General features: G+C 34.9%; 1 protein-coding gene across 2 annotated transcripts in view; it reads left to right on the top strand.

Moving 5' to 3' along the window:
- Nucleotides 1-13,504, top strand: part of CTNNA3 (catenin alpha 3) — a 1,564,769-nt gene that overhangs the window by 1,272,253 nt on the left and 279,012 nt on the right. The gene's annotated exons all lie outside the window — the stretch shown is intronic.

Raw genomic sequence — 13,504 nt, forward strand, 5'->3', positions numbered from 1 at the left:
ATTTGACATATGGAACTATTAGAATTCCTGAATTACAAGAGGTTTGCTTAGTGGATTTTACTGTATTGTAGTGCTTTGGTAGAAAGAGTCAATATTTTAGATAACAATTTACCATTCATTAACCTACAAAAATGTAGCTCCATAGCTGGACATTGTGGCAGGTGCCTATAATGCCAACTACTCGGGAGGCTGGGGCAAGAGAACCACTTTGAGCCCAACTCACAAAAATAAATAATTCATAACATATAAAATTTGTCCTGAAGTAGATTTATAAGAATTCCTTTGGACTTACACTTCAGTTTGCCCATGAAAGAATAATGAAAAATTATCCTTCAATTTCTATTGCTCTTAGGATTCTCTATTGTCAAAAATTTTGATCAGCTTCAGATTTATTTTTCTAAATTTTTACTTAGGTTTTTTTATTTTTCCAAAAAGCAACATAAGTGATCCCTATTAATGTATTTTTCCTAATCCAGTTTGATGCCATTGTTATTACTTGTATTTACACACAAAAAATTTAATATTTCTGCAGGTGGCTGAACTCTAGAATTCTAAATTTACCTAAGAGAACAATTTTAGTGTTTGGGACCTTAAAATTTCTCCATATCCTTCCAGAAACTTTACATATAACATTCTCACTATACATAGCAATAGCTCAGCAAAGAGCCTTGTAATTGCAAAGTATAGGGCACTATACAGACAGAGCATAGCCACAAAACTGGTTCACAATCCTGGAATCAAAATATCTTCAGGGGCAAAAGAATGGTGCATAGTGGATTCAAAATGGCAGCTGTAAATTTTCTTTCAGCTTCAGGGTATATTGTAGCTCTAATAACCCTGCTGTTCTATCATTACCTTATTGGGAGGTGACTATTACTACTCAGCCCAATATGCTATAGGCACTCTCTATTGTTTTATTCTCTTGCCATCAAAAATGTTTTCATCGTTGGTTTCTGCTTATTCACAGCTTTTACCAATAATGTCACCCTACACTGCCTTTTCTCTTTCTGTTTCTTACCTCTTTACTCCTCTGTTATTATTACTATTTCTACATATGTGGCCCTTTTGTATCACTACAAAAGACCTGACTGAACTGGCCAGTCAACACATATGGCAGAGAATACTAGTACTGGATGGTATAGACCTTTCACATTGATCTCCTTGGTACAGAATTGATCATTCTAGATTATTGATTTTGGATGAGAGATGATCTCTGCTCCAATAAGCTGGGTTTGCAGAGCCACCTGCGACTAAATACAGCAATCCATGCATCAGGAACCTAGCAGAAGGGCATTGTGAAAATATCAGGCATAGAGAGGCTCTTTAGAAGAGGTATTGTAGTCAGCAGCCATCATGTATGGCCTAACCTAAAACACTCATTTATTAGGGTTTCTTTTACGGTGATCTCTTTTATTCCATTGATCAATCTTTGTATCTGTAAAGCAGTACCAGATGATAAACACTAAACCTTTGGAATTCTTAAAATATTCGATACTTGGCAATGCCCCTCATATTCTTTCTTTTCTAATTTTTCATTGATATTTGGTGAGTTTGCTTTGTTAGAATGGAGTTTTAGTGTAATTTTGTCAGTTTCTAAAAATTCTCCCTTGAAAATTAGATTGGAGCTACTTTTTTTTTTTTTTTTTTTTTTTGATACAGAGTCTCACTTTGTCACCCTCTGTGGAGTGCCAGAAGGTCACAGCTCACAGCAACCTCAAACTCTTGGGTTTAGGTGATTCACTTGCCTCAGCCTCCCAAGTAGCTGGGACTACAGGTGCCTGCTTCAGCACCCAGCTATTTTTACAAGTGGGGTCCCACTCTTACTTAGGATGGTCTCTAACTTGTGAGCTCAGGCAATCCACCCACCTGGGCCTATCACAGAGCTAGGATTTTTATAAATTCTTGACAAGATTATTTTGTTGGATATATGTTCTGTTGATGTTTTCTTTCTTTCTTTTTTTTCTGCCCTCAAACGGTATCTGTGGCTTGCTTCTCCTTCTTATTTAATGGCATCTTTCAATAGCTGGAAAACTTTAATTTTATTGAAATTCAGTTTAGCTTTCTTTTATGGTTAGTGATTTTTGCGTTTTTCTATTAGTCTGTTTTGTGTTGTTTCAGGTAACAGAGTACCTGCAACTGGATAATTTATATATATAAGATTTCTTTATAAATACAATGTATAAATAAAATTGTACTTCTTACAATTATGGAGACGAGAATTCCACCATCTAGGGCCACATCTAGTGAAGGTATTCTTGCTGATGGGGGCTCTGCAGAATCCTGAGATAGAACAGGCCATCACAGGGTGGGGCTGGGGGTGGGGCTGAGCATGCTAGCTTGGTATCAATTTCTCTTCTTATAAAGCTACTAGTCTTTATAACATAACCCATGAATCCATTATTTTATGAATGGATTTAATCCAGTGAGGACAGAGACCTCGTGACCTACTCACCTCTTAAAGGTCCCACCTCTCAAGGCAGATTAAATTTCAACATGAGTTTTGGAGGGGGCAAATATTCTGACCATAATACAGTTTTATACAATGTAAAATAAATTAATTTAAAAAGAAAAAAATGTCAACTTCAAGGCTATAAAAATATTCTCCATTTTCTTTTAGTAGCAGATAGTTTTAGATCTTATATTTATTTGGGTTTATTCCAGCCTAAATTAACTTTTAATACATATATTTGGAGTTCTCTAATGCTACAATTATCCTTCGGTCTAGTTAATGTTTGAAGCAATTATTCAGGCTTTCCCTTTTTTATTTTATTTGGTGACCTCTAGTATTTACATTTATGATTTCTTTCTAATGCTATATGAGTGCTCAGTTAAGTAGCTCACAGTTTTTTATTTTTTATTTGACTTGTTTTATTCAGGCCATGGTCATATTCAGATAACACTCTCACTTTGTCTAGCTCAGGGCCATTGATTATTATCTTAGTTTAGTAATTTTAAATTATTTCCTATTTCATTAGCCTGGGGTCTTAATAATATCCTTAAAGATTGGTTAAGATCAATTGAAATCAATTTATGAGATTTATTTGTCCCTCAAACAATAATTTGAAGACAATTTAGAAGCTCAGTCATTTTTAAATTTTATAACTTTTTATTTTGATTCACATGCAGTTGTAAGAAAAAAATACAGAAAGAGCCTATGCACATATGCCATTCAATGGTAACATCTTACATAACTACAATACAATATCACAACCAGAAAATTAACACCGATACAATTCATTGTTCAAATTTCACCAGTTTTACATTCACCCATTTGTATGTTTGCCTTTTTTCTTTTTTTGCCTTTTTTTTTTTTAAACCATTTTAAGAAAATAAAAATGAAGGTTTTATTTGCGGCTGATCTGGTGTGATAAGAATGAGATTGAAGAGTTCTTTATTTTTCTTCCTCTCCACAAGAATTTCTCATTCTTATCTGTAATGCAGTCCAGGGGTCACTACATGTAAGTCATTATTTTATTTTTATTTTTATTTGAAATCCTTATATTACTATTTCCACAAAAGTAGTTGTTTTTATCCTGACTGAATTGAAGAGTTTCTTGTAGTTTTTAAATCATAACAGTGACAAATTTTATATGAAGAGATGTTCTTCGGTGATTTAAAAGTCAGTGTTGAGATTTCCTAGTTTACTCTTATCACTGTTCTACGTTCTATATTCCATATTTACTACATGTGATATGTTTATTTACTCCAAATTCATCCTCTGGTTCTTGATAACTGTATCAAAGGATTCTGTCTTCATCTTTAGCTTGATATTTTTAACCAACATTTCCAATTATCACCCTTTTTAAAACTTTTCAATATTTAAAGATGCTCGGTTTCTAAGTTTCCTTCCAGTCTCTACTTTTCAACCTTTATTTTTGGTTATAGAAAATAAGGTTAACAAAACCCATCTGTTCCTTTAATGTTGTAGTACTACAGTGCATCTGGTAACCCAGTAGGCTATCTCCTTGGTTCTTACAGGGATCTTTAGGTATTATAAAGACTATTATTTGTTTTGCCTGGTTGATATATATTCAAAAGTCCCCAAATGGAAACATGTAGGGATGATGAAGCATTTGGCTTCAGGTTAAGATAGCTGTGTTTTATAAACAGGAAAGTCAAGTGTGATCATTTCAAATGATCCACTTGCATAAGTTAAAGTGGGTATCAGAATTGTGATTTGCATTTCCTGATTTTGGTACTTCATTTAAAATGTTAATGATTCATTTCCATAGGCGTTTACTTTTAGAATCCTGGTGTTTCTTAAGAGAACAGAAATGAAGAAAGTGGTAATTATAACCCAGACTTTCCTACTAAGCAGGCTTGAATGCATGAATTATAAATAACCGTTCTAATAAAAACACAGAGATACAGGTTCCATAGGGTAGGCAATGCATGTGTAATACTTAGGTATATATGCATATGCACACACCTAAGGATACAGATAGAAATATAATTTATTTAGTAATATTTATTATCCTTATTCCTACTTTACTATATCTAGCCTCTTAGCATAGGGAGAAGAAGAATTTAAATTGCACCTATTAGGCAAAGATAAGGCATAGGATTTTGTGTCTAAAAAAATTACCCTACTTAGGAGTGAAGTCCTCTAGTCCACAGAAGCATGTCTCCTCCCAAACAGTGCACATAGTTGAAGGAAAATATGAAAATCACAAACCGGTATCAATACTACCTGAAACACGTAAGGGAAATCCTTAAAATGTTTGATGTAGAGCACGTAGGAAACATTTTCATCTCAAAAGATAATTTGTGAGCAAGCTGTGGAATGCTGCTAGTGTGTGACAAGAGTCTCATTTTATTTCTAAATTATGATAAAGCATTTTTGTTGCCATCCGTGGTGGTGTTGTTGAGAGTTCCTAAATCTATCAGGTTCTTTCAACACAGCTTTCTAGGATTAATTCTTTTAGAAAGTGAACAGTCTGTACACTGCTATTACTGATAAAACCTGTCCGAGTAGAGAGTAGAAGATAGGAGGTCCTTGGCTTTTTCATTGTCAAAGTTGAAACGGAGGGAGGGCATACTTTATATTTTAGATTGAAGTAAATGTAATTAAAGAAAATACCACCTTTTCAAGACTCTCTTACAATTTTCGTTCTTCTTTCTTTTCCTTTGCCATTGGTTAGGTCCTTTACTATATCAGATGCCTTTGATCTGTGTGCTCACGGAGCCCTGTATCTGACCTACCATTGCACTTACTGCACGCCATTAGAATTTGCATAGATTCTTTATTCTGCCTATTAGACTATAACTTCTTAATAGGGACCCTATTTATCTTACTCACCATATACTGTTGAGATCTAGCATAGTATTTTTCATATTGGAAAAGACACGTATTTATTTCATGGTCACTTAAAATAATTTTTTTTAAATTACCCCAGTAATGCATATTTATGGTGAAACATTATAAACAAGACAAAATAAAATAAAAATCAAATCATTCCCAGTCCTATCATGCAGAGATAACTTTATCCTCTTTCAGATGTTTTTTATGCAAATAAAGCATGTATACATCTAAAAATTCTAAAATGTGATCAGGTTATACACATTAGTCTCTAATCTGTTTTTACCTTCATTGAAACTCCTCTCCCAAAGCCTCACTTTTATCTGATCCCTCTGGTAGTCATCTCATGCCATCTTAGCTGTACAGCTCGCACATACCAAGAAGATCCTATCAAGAAGATAATCTTTCTGCTGCTGTCCATATAACTGCCTCTCGAATTTGATAAACAATTTGAGTTTACAATACTTCTTCTTGTAGCAACCTGATGATCTCAAATAATTATCTTATTGAAAAATCTATATTTTTCACAGTATACATGTTTATAAATGTAATTTTCTCTAAATGGGGACTTTATGAAATAATTACTTTTGCCCTCAGCATGAAGTATGGGTTCTTGCTCACTGCAGATCCCGTCTTTCAGACTTGAGTTACTTAAAAGTCATGACCTAATGTCCTTCACTTCTGCCTCTAATAAGATCCAATGAAGTAAAAGTTGGACATTTGAATCTCATAGCTTTGCTTCCCTAGTAAAGGAAATAAAAAGCAAAATCTATAAGTGAATATGCTTTATATATTGGAGTTGGAATAAAATGTGGTTAACTGATGGAATTATCTTTTAAATATGGGACTTTTCTTTTAGGTACTATGAGCTAGAAAATATAAAACTAAATATTTTATGTCTTGAAATTACTATAATTCTTAAGGCAATTGGGGAAACATTTTACTTTTTGTTATGTAGATAGTACACAATTTAATTTGAAAATGCACAGGATAGATATATTACTTTAGTAGAAGCCACAGATTATACAATTTTAGAAAATACTTCATTAGGAGAAATTATAAATCTACAATTCTGCACTATCAAGAACCAAAGTCTCACACTTTGAACCTCTTATAATTATTTTAAATTTTAAAATTTAGTTAATACCAGACTTGAATAATGCTATGCAATTTAATAAGTTTAATTAAAGACTGCTACTTTGAAGAGAAGGGGTTATGAGATATTTTTAACATATTGGTTTATTGTCTCTTATTTTTATAGTGTGGTGTGACCCTTAGGTAGCCCTAAAAGGTAATTTCTGAATCACCAGTACTGAAGGTCATTATTGTAATTGTAATACTACATATTTACACCTTTAAAAAAAAACATAAAACTCCATTACTGATCTAATATTTTGAGAAAAGTCTGAAGCAATGTTGAGTCTAAGATCAATAATGTTTTCAAATGGCTAAGAACAACCTTCCGTATTAAATAATCAGAATTCCAGACAGGTGCAGTGGCTCATGCCTCTCATTCCAGTGTTGCTGGAATTTTTTTCTTCAGTAGGTCCTTGGTCTTGGGGATTCAAAAAATGAACTCATGGACCACGAATCAGTGGTAAGATAGGATTTTATTAGACAGAAAGGAATGTAGAAGGAGTAAGAAGCACCAGAGCTTCTGGCGAAGGGAAGGATCCAAGTTGGAAGTCTCCCGCATAGGTCCTTTGTCTACCACTATATATAGTATTAAGTCTTTGCAGTTTTTGCCTCAGGGATGGGATTAGGGTGTGTGCTCCCTACTTAAGTGGAACCACCCAAAACCACCTTTCAGACTGCTTTGCTCACGACCTTGCTAGAGCCCAAAGGGTGTGTGGCTTGGAAAAGGCAGTCAGTCTGTTTGTGCCTAGAGTTGGAGGTCTGATTTCTGAGCTCACCTGGGCCTAGAGAATGGCCGGTAACTGTCCAGCAGTGAGTGTGGGAACCCCGTATCACCAGCAATCAGGGAGGCTGAGGCTGGAGGATAGCTTGACCCCTGGAGTTTGAGGCTGTAGTGAGCTATGATTGTACGACTGCATTCTAGCCTGGGTGACAAAGACACACCACCTCTAAAATAAATAAATATGTAGATAGATGGCATTTCACTGAGGGAGGTAGAATAAGAAAATGTCCAAGCTATTTTACCCGAAGTCATTGCTTGATCTTAATGATTCTGATTTTATTCCTTTGAAATAAAATTCCCTTAATTCTTCAAGTAGCAACCCACAAAATGCTATATGAAAATTGGGTTAGTACAAACCTTTGCTAATGTTGTACATTACTTTTCTGTTGGTGAATAGAAAGGAAGGTTCCTTGCTGCCTATACACACAAGCGTTAGTCAAACAAAAATGTCTCTTGTTTTAATCATTGCAGAGATAGAGAGGGATTTGAGGTTCTTATCAACTATACGCAACTAGTATGCATGAGGAAATAAACTTTCAAAATCAAATGAGCTGAACAAATCCTAAATGAAATGTATGTTAGAAAGATAAATGTGGGGAAAAGAGTTTAATCCCATGTGTGCTTTTTTTCTGAAAACTGGAAAAGCTGCCATGGAGTTGGTGAGGCTGCAGAAACATTTTCAGGAAATAAATTAAAATTATTGCTGATGATTTTCATTGAAAATTGTGAATGTTTCTAATTTTAGATTTCCCAAACTATATTTCCAGGTGATGTTTCCTTAAAAAAGAAAAAAAGAAAAAAACAACTATGCCTCCTTATTTGATCCTACAAAAATACCTTAAAAGAATGAATATTACCAATATTTAGATTATTATAGCAGCTTTGAAATATATTAGCTTTAATTCATTACCAAAAAAACTAGTCTCAGGTATAGTTTCCCTGAGAATTAATATGCCCATTAAGTGTTGTAGCTTGTCATTTTTGTATTGGGTTAACCTAATTCAGACAGACTTCTAAGGAAAAAAGAAAAAAATAGATTAAGGAAGCAGACTTGATTATGAAAAGAACTTGTATTTAGTTCTCTGTTTTTGAGCTTTTCTATGCTTTATTTCTTTATGTTCTCTTTTCTTTTTCCATCCATATTTTCCTTAATAAGGATTAAGGAAAAATGAAGATACACTTCTTTTATGTCTTCCAAAGTGAAAATACAAACAACCCAAAAGAAGAGACTGAAGTTTTCTTTGTCTTTTCCACAAAAGACATAAGATCAGAGGGATCTTATTTTTCAAATCCCAAAATGGGAAATGTGTGTGTCAAAAGTGGCCGTACCTATAAATAGAAAACTTAAACCCAAAAACCTATTTCAGTCAAATGTCTTAAAAATCTAGACGAGAGAGCCAATTTATTCAGTGTATAAGAGCATGTTGTGGATCTGACAGGTGATGATAAATGGTCATTAAAATAAAACATAATCTAAAATCCTTACTAAATTTGGCCTTACATTTTTCATATTAATACCTTTGTTCATTTTTATTAAAACTATCTGGATAGCTTTCTTCCACTGATCGCATATTGTATATGTTCGTAGGGGACTTATTTTCTTGTTTGTTTCTGATTTTGATGTGTGAACAACCTACTTAGAAGTATAATAAGAAAATTGTAATAAATACACTTAAAATTAGTTTTATCCTGGGAATGTGAAACTGATCAAAGAAAGAAGGCATGAAGTAGCTTTGAAATATAACTATGTTATGATTATATATGGCTATATTTAATAATAATGATAAACTATATGATGTATAAATATATTTTATATATTATGTTATAGATCAATATATTAATATATAGACTAACATTAATATATCTAGTTATACATAATTACATATATTTTAAATAAAATAAATAATAAGTTAAATTTAGTTATTTTTAATATCATAAATATTTTTAAAATCTAAAAACTAGAAATAAAATTTTAAAGAACAAAATAAAGAAGGATCACAGTTTGATATATTGGGTGTTTGTTATCACTTGTATGTAATGAATTACTCCCAAATTTATTTATTTGGGTATCATTTGCAATAATATTTATTACCTCTCATCTTCTGTATTTTGTGTGACTGGGAATTGGGATGGAGGTTGGCCTGGTCCCCTGCATGAGACTTCGTCATAGGACTACAGTCCAGCTGTCAGCTGGAACCTCGGTCTATCTGAAGGCTTTACCAGGGAAGGGGCTGTTTTCACATTACCTGGGCACTGGCAGGATTCAGTTCTTGGGCTGTTAGCCTGGCAGTTGCACAGAGACCACCTTCAGTTCCATGCCGTGTCCAAGCAGCACCTTGCAACATGGCAAGTCAGTTCATTAGCAGGAACCAGGAAAAAAAGACAGAGCTATGAGGAACACAAATTCACACTGTTTTAGAATCTCATTTTGGAAATGATCTCTCTCCTTCTATCTGTATTCTGTTCATGAGAAGCAAGTCACTATCTCCAGTTCACACTCTAGAGAAGGGAGTCACATACAGTTGTGAAGTCATTGGGGCATTATAGAGGTGGATTACCAAACATTACATGGTACTTTTTACCAGCTTCAAGGATGTAAGTCACTAGTTAAAGATGTCCCATTTCATGTGAGCATCTCAATCAAATACTCTCTACACAATTTTGTAAAAATTAGACTATTTATACTAAACAGAGGAAATATAGATCATCCTTTTTTTTTTTTTTTTACCCTTTTGGAGACAGAGTCTTATTGTCACCCTTGGTAGAGTGCCATGGCATTACAGCTCATAGCAACCTCAAACTCTTGGGCTTAAGCAATTCTCTTGCCTCAGTCTCTCGAGCAACTGGAACTACAGGCATCTGCCACAATGCCTGGCTATTTTTGTTGTTGCAGTTTGGCCAGGGTGGGGTTTGAACCCGCCACCCCGGGTATATGGGGCTGCGCCCTACCACTAAGCCACAGGCGCCTCCCTAGATCATACATTACTGATGTAAGATGTAAAACAATAGTAAAATTTCTTAAATATCACTGTTTATCAGTCATCCTTCACAAGCGTATCTTGTGCATGCCTGTTTGTCTATATGTGTATGTGTATGAGTATATGTGTTTAACACTGCAGGGAGCACTAAATCTTACTATTTAGTAAGAAGAGAGATTTTTTGTAAAGAACCATACCTAATTTATAGCCAAATATATATTTCTTTGGATTATTTATTTGGCAAACACCTTATTGAAGTGTAATATACATACAAAAAAGAGTAAAATTAAGACTGTACAGCTTTAAGACTTTATAAAAAGTGAAAAGACCTGGGCAGCACCTGTGGCTCAGTGGGCAGGTCACTGGCCCCACATACCAAGGGTGGTAGGTTCAAACCCAGCCCCGGCCAAACTGCAACAAAAAATAGCTGGGGCACCTTTAGTCCCAGCTACTTGGGAGGCTGAGGCAAGGGAATTGCCTAAGCCCAGGAGTTGGAGGTTGCTGTGAGCTGTGTGATGCCAGGGCACTCTACCAAGGTTGATAAAGTGAGACTCTATCTCTACAAAAAAAAAAAAAACAAAAAAAGTGGAAAGACCCTTATAACCACTCTAGGATCAATTAATAGAATGTAATCAGTGCTCTGTACACATATTTTAATAGCCTACCCAGTCATTAATGTTCAAAAAAACAACCATTATTCTCTACTACCACAAATCAATTTTGCCTATAATTTTTCAATTTCATATAAATGGAATCATAAAAGTAATGTGCATATTTACAAAAGGTTTATTTAGTCAAAAAGGTTTTTGAGATTCAGCAATGGTATTTTATTTAACAAAGGTTTATTCATTTTCATTGTTGGAAAAGTATTCTAAATTTGGACAATTACTAATGATGCTGCTATAATCATTATTGTACGTATGTTTTAACACACACATAAGTACATTTCTAATTCTACCTCCTAGGTCATCAAATAAGACATATTGTGGCTTAAAAGATAGTGCCAGTTTCTAAAGTTTTCTGTCAATTTTATCCTACCAGAAGTGCAATAGGGTTGCTTTTTAAGTTAGTTCACATGTTAGCCAATACTCAGTAGTGTCAGTCTTTTTAATTTTAGCCATTCTAGTTGATACGCAGTTGTAGTGTATTATACTATGCGTTTTCTTGATGAATGTAGAAGTTGAGAACCTTTTGATATTTTTATCGACTGTGAATTTCCTATTTTGTCAATACCAACTTATGTCTCCTACTCATTTTTAAGTGAGTTGTCTGATTTCTTAAATTGATTTGTAAGATATTTGTACATTCTAGAATCTAGATGTTAGTCATCAGACTGATTAATGGGCTGTGAATATCTTCAAGTCTGTGGCTTGATTTTTGCTTCATAGTTCATTTTAGAAAAATATATGTATACATATTTTTTTTTGAGACGGAGTCTCAAGCTGTTACTCTCAGTAGAGTGCTGTGGCATCTCAGCTTACAGCAACCTCAAACTCTTGGGCTCAAGCAAGTCTCTTGCCTCAAGTAGCTGGGACTATAGGTGTCCGCCACAACACCTGGCTGTTTTTTTCTGTTGCAGTTGTCATTGTTTAGCTGGCCCAGGCCAGGTTCAAGCCTGCCACCCTTGGTACAAGTGGCCAGTGCTGTAACCACTGTGCTATGGGAGCGAAGCCTAGAAAAATGATTTTTATTTTAATAAAACCAGTGTATTTATTGGACTTTCCTTTTATGCTTAATGATTTGTATGTTCTGCTTAAGAAATAATTGTCAGACTTCAAGATTATGAAGATATTGCATGCAAGCTTTCTTGTTTTACCATTTATATTTGGGTATATCATCCATTTGGAATTAATTTTTGATGGATGTTGAGAGATAAAAGTTAAGATACATTTTTCCCCATATGGACATCTTATAGACCTACTAATAAATATCAAATCAATCACTTTTTCGCAATTCAAGGTCAATTTGTGAAGAGTGCAGGTGGAAATACTTCAGAGAAGAGTCATTATCTTGATGTACTTGCATTCCTAGTGACAATGATTTTATAAGTTTAAAACCAATATTCAATTATTAATTGTTAGTAGATTAGAAATATTAGGAATAGGGAACAGTGTCTGGACAAAGGAAGATAGTAATAGAAGATTGATTTGGATGCAATTTCTTGGCTTTGAGCACAAAGTGCCAGACTCTGTCACTTTACTATTTCTGTAGCCTGGCGTGTTGAGTATCCTCCCTCCCCCCACAGCTGCCACACAGCCACAGACTGGAGGCCTGGAGGCCGTTTGCTTTTTCTTTTTGGGAGTTAAGAATGTGGAATCTTTAAACTTTGTTCAACACAGGAAAACTTGCCCCAGACCAGATAAAGAGAAGAAATATCTCTTTTCTTCTGTCACCTTAACTGGACCAGAGGAGTTTATCCATCTGGACACCAGGCTGTCAAAGTATGGAAACATCAGATTTGTGATGCGTGAACTGTGGGTCAGCTAGGATTTGGTCCTTGAGTCGGCCTCTAATTGGCTGCCTTACCAAGACTCTGTTTGTATTAAGACCATAATACCTTAAAACAGTAAAAATTAGCAAGTAAATCCATGCAATTAACATAATTAGTTGTAGAGTTAGTCTGGTTAGTAGAAATGCAAGCGCAGCAAGAACCATGGCGGGATTGTTTGCCTTGCCTTCATGAGATGTATGACTGTAACCTTGATGTACGAAATAAATACAGAGCTAGCCTGATACTCAGGGAGGCATACTGGAAACCTCATCAAGAAGGGTATGCCACCTCCTGAATCCCCACTGCTCTTAGAACTATCTCTTTGTCTTTGTCTATTATTTCTCTATTAATTTTCTATAACTTTAATTAATAATTTTCTGTTGGTTTCTCACATCACCAGGCCACTAGGAAGTAGATTCACCATGTGTTGGGACTCAGTTCCCTGACAAACTTGGTCATAAATTAAGTGACTGTATGTATGTTGATTAATTTATATTTGTGAAATATTTTTTAAAAAAATTTCCATGAATCTGTCCTTGTGCTAATAACAATGCATATAGGATCTGATAATTAAGTTTATGAATTTGGGCTCGGCGCCTGTGGCTCAAGCGGCTAAGGTGTCAGCCACATACAACTAAGGTGGCGGGTTTGAATCCCCAGCTAGGGCTCGCCAAACAACAATGACGGCTGCAACCAAAAAATGGCCAGGCGTTGTGGCGAGCGCCTGTAGTCCCAGCTACTTGGGAGGCGGAGGCAGGAGACTCGCTTGAGCCCAGGAGTTGGAGGTTGCTGTGAGCGTGATGCCATGGCACTCTACC

The sequence above is a fragment of the Otolemur garnettii genome, unplaced genomic scaffold (genome assembly GCF_000181295.1).
Source record: "Otolemur garnettii isolate 467f Iridium unplaced genomic scaffold, OtoGar3 scaffold00008, whole genome shotgun sequence".
Lineage (NCBI taxonomy): Eukaryota > Metazoa > Chordata > Mammalia > Primates > Galagidae > Otolemur > Otolemur garnettii.